The following is a 19,574-nucleotide window of genomic DNA, read 5'->3' on the forward strand; positions in this document are numbered from 1 at the left end:
ATTTCCCTCCCAAATAATTATTCTCTGTATTCTAGTTGTTCAGAATCAGATTATAAGTATACTGGGGAAACCTCATAGTAAGTGCAAAATGAGGGTGGTGAATTAATCCTGTGGCATAACTTCCTTTGGAAGTTGCTGGACTCCAACTTCCATAAGCTGCAGCCAGTATTACCAATGGTTAGAGATGATGGGAGTTGTAGTCCGACAAAGTCTGCATGGCCACAGCTTCCCCATCCCTAGAATAAATAATAAACATAATAAATTAACAAGTTTGTCCGTTGGACTATTATACATAGTTTCTTGCTTATTATTGTTATGTGAAACAAAGTGGAATATTTTTAATGCTTTATTAACCGTAGTTACATCCAGACATCAAGGATATTTTATAGTCTGTAAATCAAACTCATCACAATAAAAATTCCAACAAAGAAGTATATATCTTCATAAATTTGACTTCCCGTCCTTCTCAACATCTTTTCACTCTAATAAACCTGTTGCCTAAATTTATCAGCAAAATCATAATAAAATATTGATATACATCCATGTGTGTATATATATATATATGCTTTCGTAGATTTTCACGGGTACAGGAATGCAGGTTTTGGTGTCTTCGGGTATCTTCCCGTGTAAGAGTTGGGGTGTCTAGGCGACGTTTCGACGAGGTCTCACTCGTCATCTTCAGGCTGGTGCTTTCGGCTTCTTGTTACTAGAACAGAGCAGGATCTCAGTGTTTGAGTTCCTATAAATACTGTTGAGGGGGTGTGGTGTATAGCCTCCAACGTTCTGGGCAGAGAGGAAGTTCCCAGGTTATTGTGCCTTTTCTTCTTTTGTTCATTAATTACTTGAGGGATATCTTGAGTGATTTCTTGAGTGATATTCTGAGTACCACTTAGGAGGGTCATTAGGTGTGGATAGTTGCTAAAGCTTTCGTGTCTTGACCTCTTGAGCTTGTGAAGAGTTTTTCTGAGAAGATGGCTGTACTGCACTTAGTTGTGCTCTGGCTTGGCTTCGTGTATAGGGGCGAGCTGTGGTTTTGTGCCCTGTGCCAGCCAGATCTGTGTAGGGATTGCAGGGGGGTGCAGCATCCGGAGGTGCCACTATGGTTTGGCTACTGGATGGTGTCTGTAATTTATCTGTGGAGAGGGTCTGGGTTTGGGTCTGGTGTGGTTGATTGGAGATGGCGTTCTGTGTGCCTCTGGTTCTGGTGTCGGTTTTTGTGGGGAGGGCTAATTTCCAGATGTCTGGCAGGCGGGACGTGTCGTCACGCTTGTTCATGTTGTGAGGGTGTTTCTCTATCTCGATGGCTTCCATGATTATTCTCTTGTGGTGATGTTCCATGTTAAAGAGCAATTTGGAATCTGCAAAATTAATTTCGTGTCCTGTTTCTTTCATGTGTTGGTAAAGAGAGAATATCACTCAAGAAATCACTCAAGATATCCCTCAAGTAATTAATGAACAAAAGAAGAAAAGGCACAATAACCTGGGAACTTCCTCTCTGCCCAGAACGTTGGAGGCTATACACCACACCCCCTCAACAGTATTTATAGGAACTCAAACACTGAGATCCTGCTCTGTTCTAGTAACAAGAAGCCGAAAGCACCAGCCTGAAGATGACGAGTGAGACCTCGTCGAAACGTCGCCTAGACACCCCAACTCTTACACGGGAAGATACCCGAAGACACCAAAACCTGCATATATATATATATATATATATATATATATATATATATATATATATATACCTATTTTAACCCATTTAACCTTTATTTACAGAGCTTATTCAGAAGCTGTTACCGAATTCAGATTGCAGCACTTATTTTTTAAGTAACTCTGTTATCAACGAACTCCTGTTTTTGCTTATCTGTAATCTTTTCTGAGAGACTATCTAGTTCAGCATATTCCATAAGCTGCAGCCAGCATTACCAATGGTTAGTGATGATGGGAGTTGTAGTCCTGCAAAGTCTGCATGGCCACAGCTTCCCCATCCCTACAATAAATAATAAACATAATAAATTAGCAAGTTTGTCCATTGCACTGTTATACATAGTTTCCTGCATATTATAGTTATGTGAAGCAAAGCAAGTGGAAGATTTATGGTGTGTGTGTGTGTGTGTGAATATATAAAAAATCCTACGCAGTTTATTTCTTTGAGGAATTTCAGGTTTGAAAGAAGGTCCCACCCTGTGGTGAAGTGGGATGGTAGAAAATTCTCGGCACTCATAAAGCAGGAAAAAAATGTATGTTGCTTATATATGAAGCTAAATGTGTAGCCTGCTAGGAATGCGGCTCTCTAAAACTCATTTCACTGACAGCCTACGGGCATCTGATGAGAGTAAGATGTTCCAGGAAGGGAGGTGTTTGACTCTGGCCCCAGAAATGAAAGGCCAGTGACTAATTTTCCAAGTTCATTGCCTGAGTGTGTTCTCTTAGCCATTAGGAGAGAAACTACACAACATAAAAGTAATCTCAAGAATGTAGGTCAGCTGGAATATTGCTGTACCAACACTTGTAAAGGGAAGGACTGCAATGTATTTTAAAAATTCAAAGGGGCTTTTATATAGCTACTAATAAAAGATGCCAAAACGCTGTTAGCAGCAGATTTAAAGTGACTTATTGCTTGTGGTGATTAAACCCAGCAGGCTTCCTTGTTTTTACAAACAGCATCTAGCCCCTTCTGTGTATAATTTGCCGAGGAAACGGAATGCTTTTGCAATCGCCAGTGTGGAAATGTGGGTAAAATGAGCTGCGGCCCGGCGTGCACTTTCCTGAGAAGGGTCTTCATTGAAGTCTGTGGGACTTACATCTGAGTAAACATACACAGAACCAGGCTCATTGTATTGTTCCCAAGCAGAGCTTGCTTTGGATATAGCTACGTAAGAGGACTGCTAAAGGCTTTGGGATGCCTGTGAAAATATTTCACTTCTCCTTTGAACAGCAGGTGCCCCTCCCTATGCCAAACACAAACTGTTCTTTTGCAAATCCCCTCAGTTTCAAAAAGTGTTTTGTAGGTATATTGGGGTTAGTGTTCAAAAACACCAGCCCAGGGGCTGGCATGGTAAGGCACATGCTAAAGTTATTTGAAAGGGACCTACATAGGCCTGGTCCATCTAGCCAGTGGCGTAGCGTGGGTTGTCAGCACCTGGGGCAAGGCAAGTAATTTGCGCCCCCTAACCCATGGATTTGCATCCCCTAACCCTAACCCCCAGATGTTGCGCCCGGTGCGGCCAGCCCCCCCTGCACCCCCCACGCTACGCCACTGCATCTAGCTTATGAAATGCTCTCCCCAGGGAGGTACATCTGACCCCATCGCAATCTACTTTTAGGAACCAGGCAGGAATGCCAGTGTGGTGTAGTGGTTAAGAGTAATCTGGGGAACCGGGTTCGTGTCTCCGCTTCTCCACATGCAGCTGCTGGGTGACCTTGGGCTGGTCACACTTCTCTGAAATCTCTCAGCCTCACTCACTTCACAGAGTGTTTGTTGTGGGGGAGGAAGGGAAAGGAGAATGTTAGCTGCTTTGAGACTCCTTCAGGTAGTGATAAAGTGGGATATCAAATCCAAACTACTACTACTACTACTACTACTACTACTACTACTACTACTCTTCTTCTTCTTCTTCTTCTTCTTCTTCTTCTTCTTCTTCTTCTTCTTCTTCTTCTTCTTCTTCTTCTTCTTCTTCTTCTTCATTGCCCAGGCTTTTAACTCCACATTTTATAGCAGGGGTCAGCAAACTTTTTCAGTAGGGGGCCAGTCCACTGTCCTTCAAACCTTGTGGAGGGCTTTACTATATTTTGAAGAGGGAAAAAATGAATGAATTCCTATGCCCCACAAATAACTCAGAGATGCATTTTAAATAAAAGGACACATTCTACACATGTAAAAACACACTGATTCCTGGACCGTCTGCAGGCTGGATTTAGAAAGTGATTGGGCCGGATCCAGCCCCCGGGCCTTAGTTTGCCTACCCATGTTTGGGTGCCCAAACTTTTTTCAAAGAGGGCCAGATTTGATCAAGTGAATGTACGTGAGGGCCGACCAAAGTTGTTCAGCTTTTTTAAGGATTGATATACTGCCATGGGGGACAGATTAAATTCACCGGCGGGCTGGATTAGACCCCCCAAAAGGACTTTGGACATGCCTGTTTTAGAGGGTTTTAGATACTGTGATCAGTTTAGTGGATAGGATGTGCTTGACCTCCCTTTGATATGTATGAATGCATGTGTTTTTAGGTTTTGAAGCTGTTTTGGCTTTATGCTGGTATGAATTTTGGCATGTTTGTGCAAATTTCTCCTAATAAATATATTTTGCATGCAGTTTTGACAAACATATATTTCTGCAAGCAATTTATCAAAATGCAATATATTTTTGTATGTGCTTTTTCAATAATATATTGATTTTTGCGCACACTTTCACCTAATGTATACATTTTTGTAAACTTTTTTTTCAGCTGGAGAATTGCAATACAAAATTTGTATTTATGTGAATTTCGAATGATGGTTGTGTTTCGCTTCCCATATTGCTTCAGAAACTGTGAATTTGATAGATTTGGCTTTAAATGAATTTTTCCTCCATCTTTAGTCTACAGTGATTGGTGAAGGCCCATCGCTCAATGGTAGAGCATCCAGTCTGTGTAGACAATGACAGATGCCCTGATTCAGTACAAGACAGTGTAGTACCAGGCACTGAACACCCATGTGCTCTACCACTGAACTATGACCTTGGCCTGTCCAGCTGTTTATGTTCCTCTTCATCATTGCAACCTGCTCATTCATTTCCTCCTTCCCTTTTTGCTTAGATGGGGTGACGATGGCAGAAATGAAGGGTAGCAGCAGTAGCCCCTGCTCCTCTGGCGAATGAGCAGGTGGTAGCACTACAGAGAAGCAGCATCAGCTGTCAACAGTGATGTCCTTATTGAATGTGTCTTGTCCAAGGGCCACCAAATCTTGGAGCCAGCACTGTACAAAGTCCCCTTGGTTACAGAGAACTAATCACATGGTTCTAGGGCCAATGGGAGATGCTCAGCTATTGCTTGGTTTTCCTCTGGAACTTGTGCTTTCCTTCTAAAATAAATGGCTACATGGGCGGTAATACACATGTTAAAAACAGCACTTGCTTTAACACATTCCATTTGCTAAATTGATTGCTCTTATTTTCTCTCACAATTAATGGCTCATTTTGCCTACCTGTTCCCTGACAGCACTGATTTTGTAATTTCTTCGACTATTCACAAAGATAGGATATTATTTCAAATGGGCAACTTGTCTTCACAGTTGTTTACTGCTGGGAATTGTGTCATCTGCATAACACACACGCACAGTTTCTGCCCACAATCTTCTTCATCCGCTTCACTGGCATATGTGCTCACTCACGGGTAGTTTGGTGGGAGATGGCAGGCAATGCAATGTTTACATTGACAGCCTGGAGAACAGACTGCTAATGCCATCCTTTAGGCACCGAGTCCACCCTCTGATTCATCCCGTACTTGTGCATCAGTTCCACAAGCCTTTGTGGACACCTGTTGAGAGTTCTGTGCCAAGATTGAAATCCCATATTAGGGAAGAAAACAAGGCTTTGCAGTTTGTGAAAATACTGTTCTAGAGAAGGATGGATGATCTGAGGATAGAATACACCTGATAGGTTTTAAGATGGAAACAACGAGTATCAATATTTGCCCCATGTCATCGTTTCCCCAGGCATGGAAATATCAATTCTATGCTCGTTCATTAAAACAGACACAATAGACAGGAAGTAGTGCTGTGCAAAACCTTACAACCAGTTTTGTGAAACTCTTTGCCCCTGCAAAAGAGGAGCTTTTTTCTGTCTTTCATTGGGGTTGAAGGATTTCAGCAAATATTTGTGTACATGTGTGTGTGTTGCGGGACAGACTGGGGAGTTGGGCACTCACCTTAACAACTAATGTTACAAGATGAGTGTCAGTGGGGAATAAGGGCTCTTTCAAGTTTTTCTTTAAAAAGAAATATTGTTGTGACACTCTACAATGCTTCACAGCTTCTTCAGCAGCTTCTTCTTCCTAAAAAAGAAAGACAGTGGGAGTGTTACATCATCTCATAGTAATTTCAGGGATCGTGGAAGCAAGGATATTGCCTGTAGGATAGTAGAGAAAGAGGGAAAACATTAGTGCATTGTGAAGATTTTTTTAAAAAAAAGTTATAAAGAACTTCCAAATGTGTTGATAGTATTACTTTGGGGGTAACTAATGTGGTACCCTTCAGATGTTGCTGGACAATAGCTTCTATCAACTTTGACTATTGGCTGATGGGGCTAATGGCAGCAGAAGTCCAACAACATTTGTAAGGTTTAGTTGGTTAGAGCATGGTACTGATAATGCCAAGGTTGCAGGTTTGATCCCCGTACAGTACAGCTGTATATTCCTGCACTGCAGCGGTTTGGTCGAGACGATGTTGATGTTGATGATGATAATGATGAAGATAATACAGTGGTACCTCGGGTTACATATGCTTCAGGTTACATACGCTTCAGGTTACAGACTCTGTTAACCCAGAAATATTACCTCGGGTTAAGAACTTTGCTTCAGGATGAGAACAGAAATCATGCAGCAGCGGCGCAGCGGCAGCAGGAGCCCCATTAGCTAAAGTGGTGCTTCAGGTTAAGAACAGACCTCCAGAACAAATTAAGTTCTTAACCCGAGGTACCACAGTATTTATTCTCCAGACACTCTGGATGTCTCCCAATAGAATATTAAAAACACGTTAAGTACATCAAACATTAAAAACTTCCCTAAACAGGGCTGCCTTCAGATGTTTTCTAAAAGTCAGGTAGTTTATTTCCTTGACGTCTGATGGGAGGGTGTTTCACAGGGCTGGTGCCACTACTGAGAAGGCCCTCTGCCTGGTTCCCTGTAACCTCACTTCTCGCAATGAGGGAACCACCAGAAGGCCCTTTGTGCTGGACCTCAGAGTCCTTTCCAACTCTACAATTCTCCGATTCTACATTGACTATCACTGTACAGTCTTACCTTGGAAGTTGAACGGAATCCGTTCTGGAAGTCTGTTCAACTTCCAAAATGTTCGGAAATCAAAGCATGGCTTCTGATTGGCTGCAGGAAGCTCCTGCAGCCAATCAGAAGCCACAGAATCCTCGTCGGACGTTTGGGTTCCAAAGAACATTCACAAACCAGAACACTCACTTCTGAGTTTGCAGCGTTTGGGAACCAAAACGTCTGAATACCAAGGCGTTCAGGATCCAAGGTATGACTGTACTAGTTAAATAATAGTTGGTGGCCATCTAGTTTTCTGCCCCCAAAATACTTTTTTTTAAAACCTCTTTATAAGCTGCCCATGAATTGCTAGGCAATCTGCAATACATTTCAACATATAAAGGACAACCGAGTTTGACCTGATAGTGAGTTAGCAGGCCAGTGTGGATACTTTGGCAATAACGATGGCTACACAATTACTATGCTTCATATATATGTTTTCATATTTGTGCTTTTCACAGTTATGGAGTCCTGAAATGTACCATGTTGCTTGCTGATTAGCTCATATTATTCTACAGAAGAGACACATCTTTTGTTTTAATCTCATGCTGCCTTCTTATGTAGGTTGAGGCCAAAAAGAGAAAAATCAAAATCAATGGAGCAGATGTTTTATATTTAGAATCTTCACTTTGAAACTTAATGACTTGCTACAAGGGCAAACATCTGGCTATGTGCAGAAGTAGATTAACACGCTTCCCTTGATTTCTTCAGGACAGGTGTAACAAGCTTGAGGGGAAAAATCATGCCAGGCTCTTCTTGTTTCTTAGTCAAGTGTGAAGGGAGAAATACCAATAAAAGGACACAAGGAGGTTACCCACCATAGCATGGATCATTAATTGTGAGCCTGTATTTTTTTAAAAAGGATCTGATTAATTCATAAAATGGTAATAGCTGTGAGGCAATAGACTTTTGCGGTTGTTGTGTGATATATGTGGAAAGGATGTGTGGGTCAACCCATCAGCATGCATGCATACAACATACACACACACAAATATATAGAGTGTACTGTATGAAGATTTTCATTTACACCTGAGACAAAGAAGGGTGGGAGGAGCTTTGCAAACATCTTTGTTCCCCATGAAAAGCACCCCCTGCCCCAATTTCAGTATTGTTCTTCAAGTGTTTGCATGGCAAGTTCCCGCCTCCCCCCAGTGGAAATAAAGACACATGCCACAGTTATTTAAGGTTAATGGGCTAAATATGGCCACAACTTTACTGGTTACAGGTGATGAGCGGTATTGGCTTAGGCATTGATCCTAACTGACTATCTGGCTTCAGCCTGTTCACTTGAAGTCCGGGAAGGGTTAACCACCAGTAGGGGGAGTCCTGCTGATGCACATCAACCTCCATAGGCTTCAGACAGGGCCACGCCCCCCAGAATCAACCCTTCAATATGCGGGGAGGTGATGGCGCTTACTGGCCCCCTTCCATCTACATAACAATACCAATGCCTAACTGCCAATACCAAGGAAGTTGTGGTGATTTGCTATGAGGTAGGCGAAAAACCACGTGACTGGTGCCAATTTGCCAAGTGGAAAAAATTCCTACCAGGCCCCTTAACGGCGACCAACCAAGGTCCATAGCAAGGTCAAAGACGAAAACCTTAAAGGGCGGGAGGGTGGGAAACCAGAGCAGCTAGAAGTGGCAAAAGAGGGAGATCCCCGGCCGCCCCTGTGTTAAATGGAGCATGCCACGCCCCCCCAGGACAGCCGATTGGCTGGCCAGGTGATGACACGGTCGGGGATTCCCTCAATCATGCGGAGGCTAAGAGCCAGTCCCGCACACGTGGGGGGCGGCATGAAGCCCGCAACCCCACCTCTTTTCTAAGTCGGAAGTGGCTTTGTGGAAGGCAGGAAAAGAAAGCATCTCTGTTGCTTTGGTTAACTAAGACAATGCTCTCCATTTTGTGTGTTGTGGCAATGCAATAATCACAGAACAGCACACCAAAAAAATGGAGCACTGGCTACAAGGATCTCAAAGTCTATTCATACTATATTTTCTATGCAAAGAATGTGTTCTTGTGTGTCCATTCCGATACAACCAAAACTGGGACCAGGGCTTCTGAGGATGGGCAGTGCCACTTCACTTTCCTTCAAGGACATCACCGTGTAGCAAAATCTGATTGGCTGGGTGCTGTAATCCCTTTCAATATGCAATCCTGATTGCCTTGGATTGCATAAAGGAAGAAAAGGCCCCGTTAAACAAATAGCATCAGTAGATTGGGGAAAGGAATGGCTGCAAATCTTTATTCTTAAGGAGGACCACACAATTAAAGATCAGGCATTAATCATTCACCTTTTAGTTGCAGTCTAGGCTACCATTGCAACATTTTTGAAAACTTTTAAGTGATTAACCTGGACTTTGTTGGAAAAGATATAACACAAATCCAAAGCAGCTGGAGGACAACACTCACGTGCCAAGTCTATTGCATTTTTGTTGAATTTAATTTCTTATACATACAATATGGGACATAACCACCCTGTCCTTTCAGTGTATTGAGGCATTTGGATCTTCACAGCATATAAAGACTGGCCATTTCATTATCTGTATTGTATCTATTTCTTTGTTCATTTGAGATCCCTGCTCTGTACTGCATAAGGTTCATTTCTTCATTGATGGTTGCTTTACGTTTGTTTGATATTCAAAAAGCAATAAAAATGATGTAGAGCCTGGTCTTAGAGACAAGTTGTATAGTTTTGTAAGAAGATCAACAATTTCATATTTGGGTTCCTTAAGAACTCTTGAGTGGATTGCATCCAGACCCGGCAATTTCTTAGTGTTTCCTTTGTCTATAAGGCCTAGAGCTCCATTTCTCACTATTTTCTACATTTCTTCAGACTGCTCCTGAAAAAAAAATCTGTTCAGGCAAGGCTATCTGCCCTACATCTTTCATAGTGGAAATTCTTAATATCAGAGATCACAGAAATGATGTTGTAATGCAAATGGACAATCAATTTTCACATACTCTGAATATAGTGCTAAAAAAGGGCCGAGTACTGAAGGAGAAACCCCCTGCTGTTTCAAGACTGCAGTAATCCTGAAAATGCTAATAATAGTGGCACATATTACCTTTTCCTCCACTGTGTCTGTTTAAGAGAGAACCTGGCTTTGTCCCTGTGTGAGCACATGTTGTGCTTGGAGTCACTGTTGCTTCCTCCAGGAAGGAACAATGCCTAAGGATTACTACAGGCTGATGCAAAATGACAAGCCAAGTCACATGCTGCATCTCGCCATCTGCCAAGTCACTCTAAAAAGACCTCACACCATGGAAAGCAAAAGCATTCACAGTGTGATAATGAAACTTGTGGAATCTGGTGTCTGATTATTGAATTCCCCAAGACGGAGACATGAAAGTATGCTACATATGCCTTGATCCAGCTATAGTTAAGCCCATTAAAGCCCCATTTATTCAATGGGATCGTAAAGTACAGGGTCAGATTTTTTTGCAAATGAAAAGTGCATAAACAATGATGGGATTGTGTAAATAGTACAGTGGTGCCTCGCAAGACAAAAAGAATCCGTTCTGTGATTCTCTTCGTCTAGCGGTTTTTTCGTCTTGCGAAGCAAGCCCATTGACGGATTAGCGGATTAGCACTATTAGCGCTATTAGCGCTATTAGCGGTATTAGCGCTATTAGCGCCTTTTAGTGGCTTATCGGATCAGCTGATAAGCGGCTTAGCGGCTTAGAAAAAAGGGGGGAAGAAAAAAAAACCCGCAGGAACTCGCAAGACCTTTTCGTCTTGCGAAGCAAGCCCATAGGAGATTCGTTTTGCGAAGCACCTCCAAAACGGAAAACTCTTTCGTCTAGCGAGTTTTCCGTCTTGCGAGGCATTCGTCTTGCGGGGCACCACTGTATTACAGGAGGGTTTGTGCTTGCCAGATTCCATTCCATTTTCTATCTGCTCCATCTATAACTCGGTGTTGAAAAAAAATGCTTCTGTATTCTGTTTAATTTATGATGCAGACCCCACAGAGCCGCCAAAATGTCACCAGAGATATTCTAAACTATTCTTTGACTGTGGTTTGACTGCTGTAGAAGGGAATTTCAGAATTGTACACCTCTTTGGGACATGTCACATGGTTTCAACCTCTCTGGTGGCTAGACATTGTACATAAGATGTACCTGAAGCTTGCTTTTGGATCTCTTTGCTTCACCTACATGAATATCACTTACGTCAAATGTGCTGTGGACTTTGTATATCATCTGCTTGTCTGGTTTCCTCCTCTTCTTCCCCTCCCACCACCTGTGCTATTTTTCCAAGTGTCAGTGGAGAGGCTACATAAAAAAAACCAAAAGTGGTCTACACTGAATTGACAAAGGATTTATAAGTTGAGCTGCTAACCAAGCTGGTTATTTCACCAAGCTTCACTCTGCCACAAATTATCATATTTACCAGTCGTTTACAGGGCAGGGAGCTTGACAGTCCTCACTTTTTAGTATAGTTGTTGTGGCAAAAAAGAGCCATGATTGTCAGGAAACAGAATGCACCCATTTCAAAGCCCCAATGTGTTTTCAATCACACCTGAATAGGCTTTGGAACAGCTTCTATTATATTGTAACTTCATATACATGTATCAGGCCTGTGCAGTCTGTCATTTATCAAACCAAACACAGTTGAGCAATCATGCATTATAACCAAACTTTCACAAACAACTACAGTGGTACCTCGGGTTAAGTACTTAATTCATTCCGGAGGTCCGTTCTTAACCTGAAACTGTTCTTAACCTGAAGCACCACTTTAGCTAATGGGGCCTCCTGCTGCCACCACGCCGCCGGAGCACGATTTCTGTTCTCATCCTGAAGCAAAGTTCTTAACCCAAGGTACTATTTCTGGGTTAGTGGAGTCTGTAACCTGAAGCGCATGTAACCTGAAGCGTATGTAACCCGAGGTACCACTGTAATATCTAAGAGAGACTGCAAGAATGGAAAGTTTACTGAGTGGCCGGCCATAAGTGGCTAGTGAGGCCAGCCATTGAGTTCACTGGCGGAGGAAGGTGGGTGCAGGGGGGCACTGCTCTGGGTGTCATCCCTGAGTGGGGGTGATATCCAGTGCTCTGCCCACCCACGACTCGGACTCCCACGCCTACCATGAGCCATCGGGGAAAGGGGAAGCTGCTGAGCCACTTTGCTGGTTTCTTCCTCTCCCCTTCCCACTCGCCAGTCTCCTTCCCGTCCTCTCCTCTGCCTGCCTGTCTCCTCCATCCGGGAGCGCAGCACAGCAGCTCCCCCCTTCCCTTGATGGCTGGCAGTTGGTGTGGGAGTCATGGGCAGGCGGTGCACCATTGCCGTGTGCTCCTGCCTGGAGAACGGGAAGGAGGCAGGCGAGCGGGAAGGGGAGATGAAGGGAGGGGGATTGGTGGGGGCGCACACAGCTATTCCACACTTGGGAGGGCACCCTCTATGCCCCTCGGAAGCATGCCCCTGCACCCCTCGGAAATGCACCCGCTCTGGGCAGCGAGGGCATATTCTCTTCCACTGATTGCATTGGTCAAAGTCGACTTTGCAGTGCATATTATTCAGTGCATACTATTTTGTTTACTTTGGTGAAATCTATTTTGGATGCCGTTATTAACAGGGTGCTCTTGATTTTCTTAGCTTAGCTTCTTGGCTTCAGGCCATTTCACACATTACTTTTTAAAAGTGTTCCTCTAAGATTCTACACTGTACAACTAAACATGTAAAATGTGACAAAACATCTAACTCATCAGAGAGTTGGAGCTGTCTAAAGCTCCTTGTTTAGAATACATAGGGGAGGCTGGTGCACTGCCACCCAGCCCTAGAAAAACAGGATCACCCAGTTTTGGGACAAAAGTGTCCCCTGTCCCATTTGGACTTCAGTTGGGATGCCTTTACCCCCATATCTGAGCTTGGCTGGTCCAAAATGGTGGTTGTGCTGCTGTTGGTGTAGTTGCCAAGGAGCCTGGCCTAGTGCGAGCAACAAGAGGGAGAAGGAGTGAACTTCTCTCCCTCCCTTGCCCCCTCCTTCCTTCCATGTCACTGGTTCTCCTCCTCAGCCACCACTGCCAGTATAGCATGGCACAGGTCCACCACTGCTCAGCCCCCTCTGCCACCCCTACTTGAAGTCTTCTCCTCCCTTTCTCCATGCTTGAGTTTCTTCTGACACCAGAATGGGCAAGAAGCTGAAACCGCAGGATCACATTCACCCAGTGCTATACCAGCTGCACTGGCTCCTGGTGGAGTACAGGATCGGGTTTAAGGTGCTGGTTTTAACCGTTATAGCCCTATAAGGCCTAGGACCCTCTTACCTACAGGACCGCCTCTCCTGGTATGTCCCACGGAAGACCTTACTGTCTTCAAACAAAAACACCTGGGGGGTCCTGGGCCACAGAGAGGTTAGGCTGGCCTCAGCCAGAGCCAGGGCTTTTTTTGGCTTTGGCTCCGATCTGGTGGAACACTCTGTCACAAGAGACTAGGGCCCTGTGGGACTTGACATCTTTCTGCAGGGCCTGCAAGACAGAGCTGTTCCACCAGGCCTTTGGCCAAGGCACAGCCTGACTCCCTCCTTTGGTAATTCTTTACAGAACTGTAGCCCAATGGTTGCCATCAATTTGATTTGAACTGATTTTATAATGAATTGATTTTAGAATGCTGTATTATTTTACTGTTGTTAGCTGCTCTGAGCCCAGCTTCGGCTGGGGAGGGCGGGATATAATTTATGATTATGATTATTATGTCACCCATGGGAGCCAGCTGTCCACCCTTGGCCCCTGCCTGTCTATCTGAGTCAAGGACCAGGGTGGTGAGGGAGGCAGGAGGCCGAATGCAGGAAAGTCCCTCCACAAAGGGATGGTGGTGTCATGAGAGTATGTGTGCCCCTCAATCCCCACCCCAACCTTAACCTGCACTCAGCTAGCCCCCACCTACCTGCCCTCTTTTATACAAGCATTTCAGAGAGTGGCACAGTGAGCTTCCTACTCCTTTGCGTGAGTGCTTCCTTTGTAGAACTCAGAAGGGAGGCGGATAGGCAGAAAAGTAGAATTAGTTGGTGTCACAAGCTTAACAGTGCTGTTGGGATCAGGCATTGGTTCGCAGGCCTCAGTGCAGCAGGAGGAGTAAGAAATGGGTGAGTGAGAGGCTTATTGGTGGAAACTGGGGTTGGAAAAGGAGGGCTCTCCCTGTGTGTCTCAACTTCATCCACTTCAAAAGAGGGTTCAAGGATGCTAGCTTCTTCCCTGAACTCCTGGCATAGCGGATAGTCTCAGTGGAGGTTGGGAGCACTGTGGACTGCCAAGAAGGGAGACAACTCAACAGGCAGTAGTGACTGATCAAGAGTCTGGAGGTACAGTAATATCTGAGGTCCGTTCTCAAGCTGAAACTGTTCTTAACCTTAAGCACCACTTTAGTTAATGGGGCCTCCCACTGCCGCCACACCACTGCCGCGCGATTTCTGTTCTCATCCTGAAGCAAAGTTCTTAACCCGAGGTACTATTTCTGGGTGAGCGGAGTCTGTAACCTGAAGCGTCTGTAACCTGAAACGTCTGTAACCTGAGGCACCACTGTATTGCTAAACACTGCCCACATACTTTTTGATAACTCATTATTCAATGACAGTCTGCTGATCATAATAAATTGGATAGTCCTTTGTGTATTGGTGTGTGTATGTGTATTTTTAGATATAAAATCGTAATTATAATCAACATAGATGCCTGCATTTTGGACTTTCCTTTGGGGGCATGGTTATGGGGAGTGCTGTCATAACTAGCTCCTGCATTTCAACATGCCCCACTGCATCTCTGAGCCCCATTGATTCCAAATGACTTTTTCTGGGCTATATGAAGTAAAGACTGCAACTCAATTTAAAATGCATTGTGTCTACTAATGAAGAAATGTTTTGATAGGCAGCAAAAGAGCAGAGTCATTTTATAATGTTCAGCTTTTAAATGACATACAGAAGAGTAAATTATCAAATAATAATAAAAAATAGTAAAACAAAAAAAAAATGCTTTGGCAGTTATTGAGGGAGAGTGTCAAAGCAAGCTCACTAAATAAGGCATCATTAAAATGAAACGAGCTACATGTTTTGTTTTAATAGGGGTCTTAAAGCCAGTAGGCTATTGCAGACACTGCAGTGTTAAACATTTTTATGATGTAGAAATTCCCCCGTTTTTCATGTTAGAATCTCTCCGTAAGAATTCAGTTATGTTTCAGGTCTTAGTTCTACAGTGACATCTTATGGAGTTGCTTTGTCTGTAAATCATCTTATAGTATGTGGCAGGTATGAATACCGGCTTGGCAGATAACAAAAAAAGAACTTCTCAAGCAATTAAAAGGATGGTGTGAGATTCCACATTAATGCAATTTGATTTTACAGAGCAATCCTTAGCATGTTTACTGAGAAGTAAAACTCCCCAAGTTCAAAAGGCCTTACATTCTGGAACACGTGTTTCCTTTTCAAAATGCAACCCACCACCTGCATGTTTAAGCTCTTCGCTTTCATGAAAGCACAAAAACGACAGACTGAGAATAGAAAGGTTTATTACGATGATATGAAAAGGAAGACTAAAACTCTCTCTCTCTCTCTCTCTCTCTCTCTCTGTGTGTGTGTGTGTGTGTGTGTGTGTGTCTGTGTGTGTGGGTGTAGGGGAGGTGCTACTGTCTGTTGGCAAGAGCTGCATAAAAAAATACAAATACTTGCAGCAAAATATTTACTTGCTGAATGCAGTCTCCCTGGAGAATTGATCTGCATATAGAATCATAGAGTTGGAAGGGATCCCAGAATGGGGGTCATCTAGTCTGCAATGTAGGAATCTCATCGAAAGCATCCAAAACAATGTATCCACCGGCAGACAAGCCACCTGCGACTGTCCTAGTGGCAAAGGAGTGTGTAGGACAGGGGCAGCCCACCTCTCCTCTCACCTACCACAAAGTGTGAGTGAAAACATTGCTCCTTTTCTTTGACCAGTGAAAAAAGACAGCCGCTTCCATAATGGAATGGTGCCCAGCATTTTGTGGCAAAGTACATCTTTGCATAGCACAGTAGAATTTGAAGGGACCACAGGGATTCATCCAGTCCAACCCCCTGCAATGCAGTAATCTTTTGCCAATATGGGGCTCAAATCCACAACCCTGAGATTAAAAGGATTGTGCTCAGTGTTACTGAGCTATCCCAGATCTTTCATTCATCCAGTCTGCCCTTCTCCAAGTAAACATAACATAAGGCACAGTGGGGCATCATTAAATACGATCTAGGAAGACGCTTGAGATGTTTTCATACTTGCTGCAGATACTGAAGGCAGCTTTCTTCCTGGCAATCTGGGTTATACAAATGCACTGTTGGGATGAAAAAAAATCGGGCAGACATGGGAGTTGCACAGAGCAGGAAGGGACAAAGTGAACCAGCAACAGCATTTACATGTTGCCTGCATTCTTAGCTGATGAAACAGAAGGTCAATAAGCCTGGGTGCTTTGACCTCTATGCTTTGTGGGACAGCAATTATGGTGCTGGAGGAGACTCTTGAGAGTCCCATGGACTGCAAGAAGATCAAACCTATCCATTCTGAAGGAAATCAGCCCTGAGTGCTCACTGGAAGGACAGATCCTGAAGCTGAGGCTCCAGTACTTTGGCCACCTCATGAGAAGAAAAGACTCCCTGGAAAAGACCCTGATTTTGGGTAAGATGGAGGGCACAAGGAGAAGAGGACGACAAAGGACGAGATGGTTGGATAGTGTTCTCAAAGCTACCAGCATGAGCTTGACCAAACTGCGGGAGGCAGTGGAAGACAGAAGTGCCTGGCGTGCTCTGGTCCATGGGGTCCCGAAGAGTCAGACACGACTAAATGACTAAACAACAACAAGGCATGATGCCGTCAACTCTTGGGATCTGGACATGGTCCTAATGTTTTAGGACCAACAGGAGGGTGAAGTTGGACCTGGGGCATAGCAATGGATGAGAAGCAGTTTATTGAGAGGCAGTTCCAGCTGTGATTGCAGTGTTTGCCCCATTTCTCACCCATAGCAGACCTAGAACCTTAGCTTTACACACCAGCAGCTGGGAGTGTTAGGCAACTGGTTTCTTAGAACCAGATGCAGGATTTGGCCTTCTGCCCTATAATGTGAGCCAGGAGCATGGTGGTATTTATGCATAATCAAAAGGGGGTGGATATACAGTGTGCTGGAGGGGGGGGGGAGGTCCTGTGGCCCGTGAGAAATGTATTTTGCTCAGGGGCTACTGTAATGGTAGTTTTGGGTCCTTTTGATTCCTCTGGATGGGAAAAATATCTTAAAAGATAGCAACTTCAGTAAAGATTGAGTTTGGAAAAGACCGTTAAGGAGTGAGACAATGGTTGCAGTTAGACATAATGCTAAGTCATGGTTGGTTTTTAATAATGGCTTGTTCAACAAACCATGAGTCATCTCAGAGACCAAACAAGCCATGGTTTGTTTCTTCAAGGCTTTGTTTGTTTTCCAGTGCTCTTGTCTATAGCTTGGCAAGCATCTGGGATGGGGTGGCCAAAACAACTCCCCATGAATAAGCCAGAATGGTGGGTTCATAGAAGGTTCATCTTTGGGATGATGGGGCCTTTTGTTGTTGTTGTTGTTGTTTAGTCGTTTAGTCGTGTCCGACTCTTTGTGACCCCATGGACCAGAGCGTATCCATAAGGAATTTGATTTAGATTGTATCTTACTGGCCCAGTGGTTTTCCCTACTTTCTTCAGTTTAAGCTTGAATTTTGCTATAAGAAGCTGATGATCTGAGCCACAGTCAGCTCCAGGTCTTGTTTTTGCTGACTGTATAAAGCTTCTCCATCAATCTGATTTTGATGCTGCCCATCTGGTGATGTCCATGTGTAGAGTCGTCTCTTGTGTTGTTGGAAAAGAGTGTTTGTGATGACCAGCTTGTTCTCTTGACAGAACTCTATTAGCCTTTGTCCTGCTTCATTTTGGACTCCAAGGCCAAACTTGCCAGTTGTTCCTTTTATCTCTTGACTCCCTACTTTAGCATTCCAATCCCCTATAATGAGAAGAACATCCTTCTTTGGTTTCATTTCTAGAAGGTGTTGTAAGTCTTGGTCAGTTTCAGTTTCTTCAGTACTGGTAGTTGGTGCATAAACTTGGATTACTGTGATGTTAAAAGGTCTGCCTGGGATTTGTATCGAGATCATTCTATCATTTTTGAGATTGCCTATTGACTCTCAAAGCAGTGTATCAATATTTTCAAGAAATAAATTTTATTGTTAATAACTATGATCACCCAATATACCCAGGGTTAGGAAAACAGTGAGAACGAGTGAGCATTGTTTAAATGGAACTGAATAATAATCACATGTGCCCTGAATCATGGTAGGTTAACTTACAACGTAACGGTTATGTGTTGAAAGCAATCCTGTTTCAGTGCTTTTTTTAAAATAATGTCATGCAAATAAATGCATTTTCCTGCACAGTTGAGACCTTCGCTTTCACAGCAACTATTTGTTTCCTACTGAAAACACATTGAACTGAACAGCAGAATATGAAGTGGAAGAGGTCAAACTCTCATGACTCATTTCTGAAAAGGGGAGGGAGGAATTCATTATAAAAAAAACCAACAACAATACAAGGCTTTTGCAATTTCTAACTCTTCTTAATTTACTAGCCATTATCCGTGGAGAATATATTACAAATTATGATAATAATCAAATTAAGAAAAATAAGCTTGCTGCTAATTGCACAGCATTCTGTAGACGTGTCATTACCTCTTTGCATTGTGGAGCTGACCCTCAGATCTGTCTGGCAGCTTTCCAGGAAATGTTTTCTAAATTACTTGAGCTAGAAGACAATTGGCTGGTGTGCCACTTCTGAAGGAAGTGTTTAGCTTCTGCCTGTGATGCACAGAAGGAGATAGTAAAACTTAACAACAGAGAGAGAGAGAGAGAGAGAGAGAGAGAGAGAGAGAGAGAGAATGAATTCGGGGGAAATCCATTTTAAAAAGCTACAACAAACAAACAAACAAACAAACAAACAGTATATTAACATAATTTGTAGGAGTCCTTATGAGGTATGAGGCTTGCTTTCCATTTTTCCTCCTTTGCTTTTAACAATGTAAAACTGCTCAGAGCGGCTTCTAAGTGAAACATCTCCACCATGCTGATGGAAAATGCAAACTACATCAATGGTGCATTCACAGGGCCATTGCATGAGGTGAATTATATAAAGATATGCTTGTACTGGGTACTAAACCAAATCACATTAGGTCCCTTTGCTTGGGGAAGACACTTGGTCAAAACAAACACATTGGGTAATCTTTTCTCATATAATATACTGATGCTTTTTTATCTCTCATTGTTCTGGACTTGGGAACTGGCGTCACAAGTTAGATGCATAGGGAGTTTAAGGAGGAAGAGGGAAGGGATGGTATATCTCAGTTGGGCAGCAGGAGGAGGTGTATTTGTGAGGCCTTGGTAATTATTATTTCCATCCATGTATTTAAATCTAGAGTCTTTTACATCTAAAAAATGCAATTATATTTTCTGGAATGAACTTTCTTTGATGTTTTAATGTTGTTTAACATAGCACCCATATTATTTTCACTTGCATTCTCTCCTTTAAAGAATTCAGTCT

The sequence above is a fragment of the Podarcis bocagei genome, assembly GCF_964188305.1.
Source record: "Podarcis bocagei genome assembly, chromosome: 9".
In the NCBI taxonomy this organism is placed as follows: domain Eukaryota; kingdom Metazoa; phylum Chordata; class Lepidosauria; order Squamata; family Lacertidae; genus Podarcis; species Podarcis bocagei.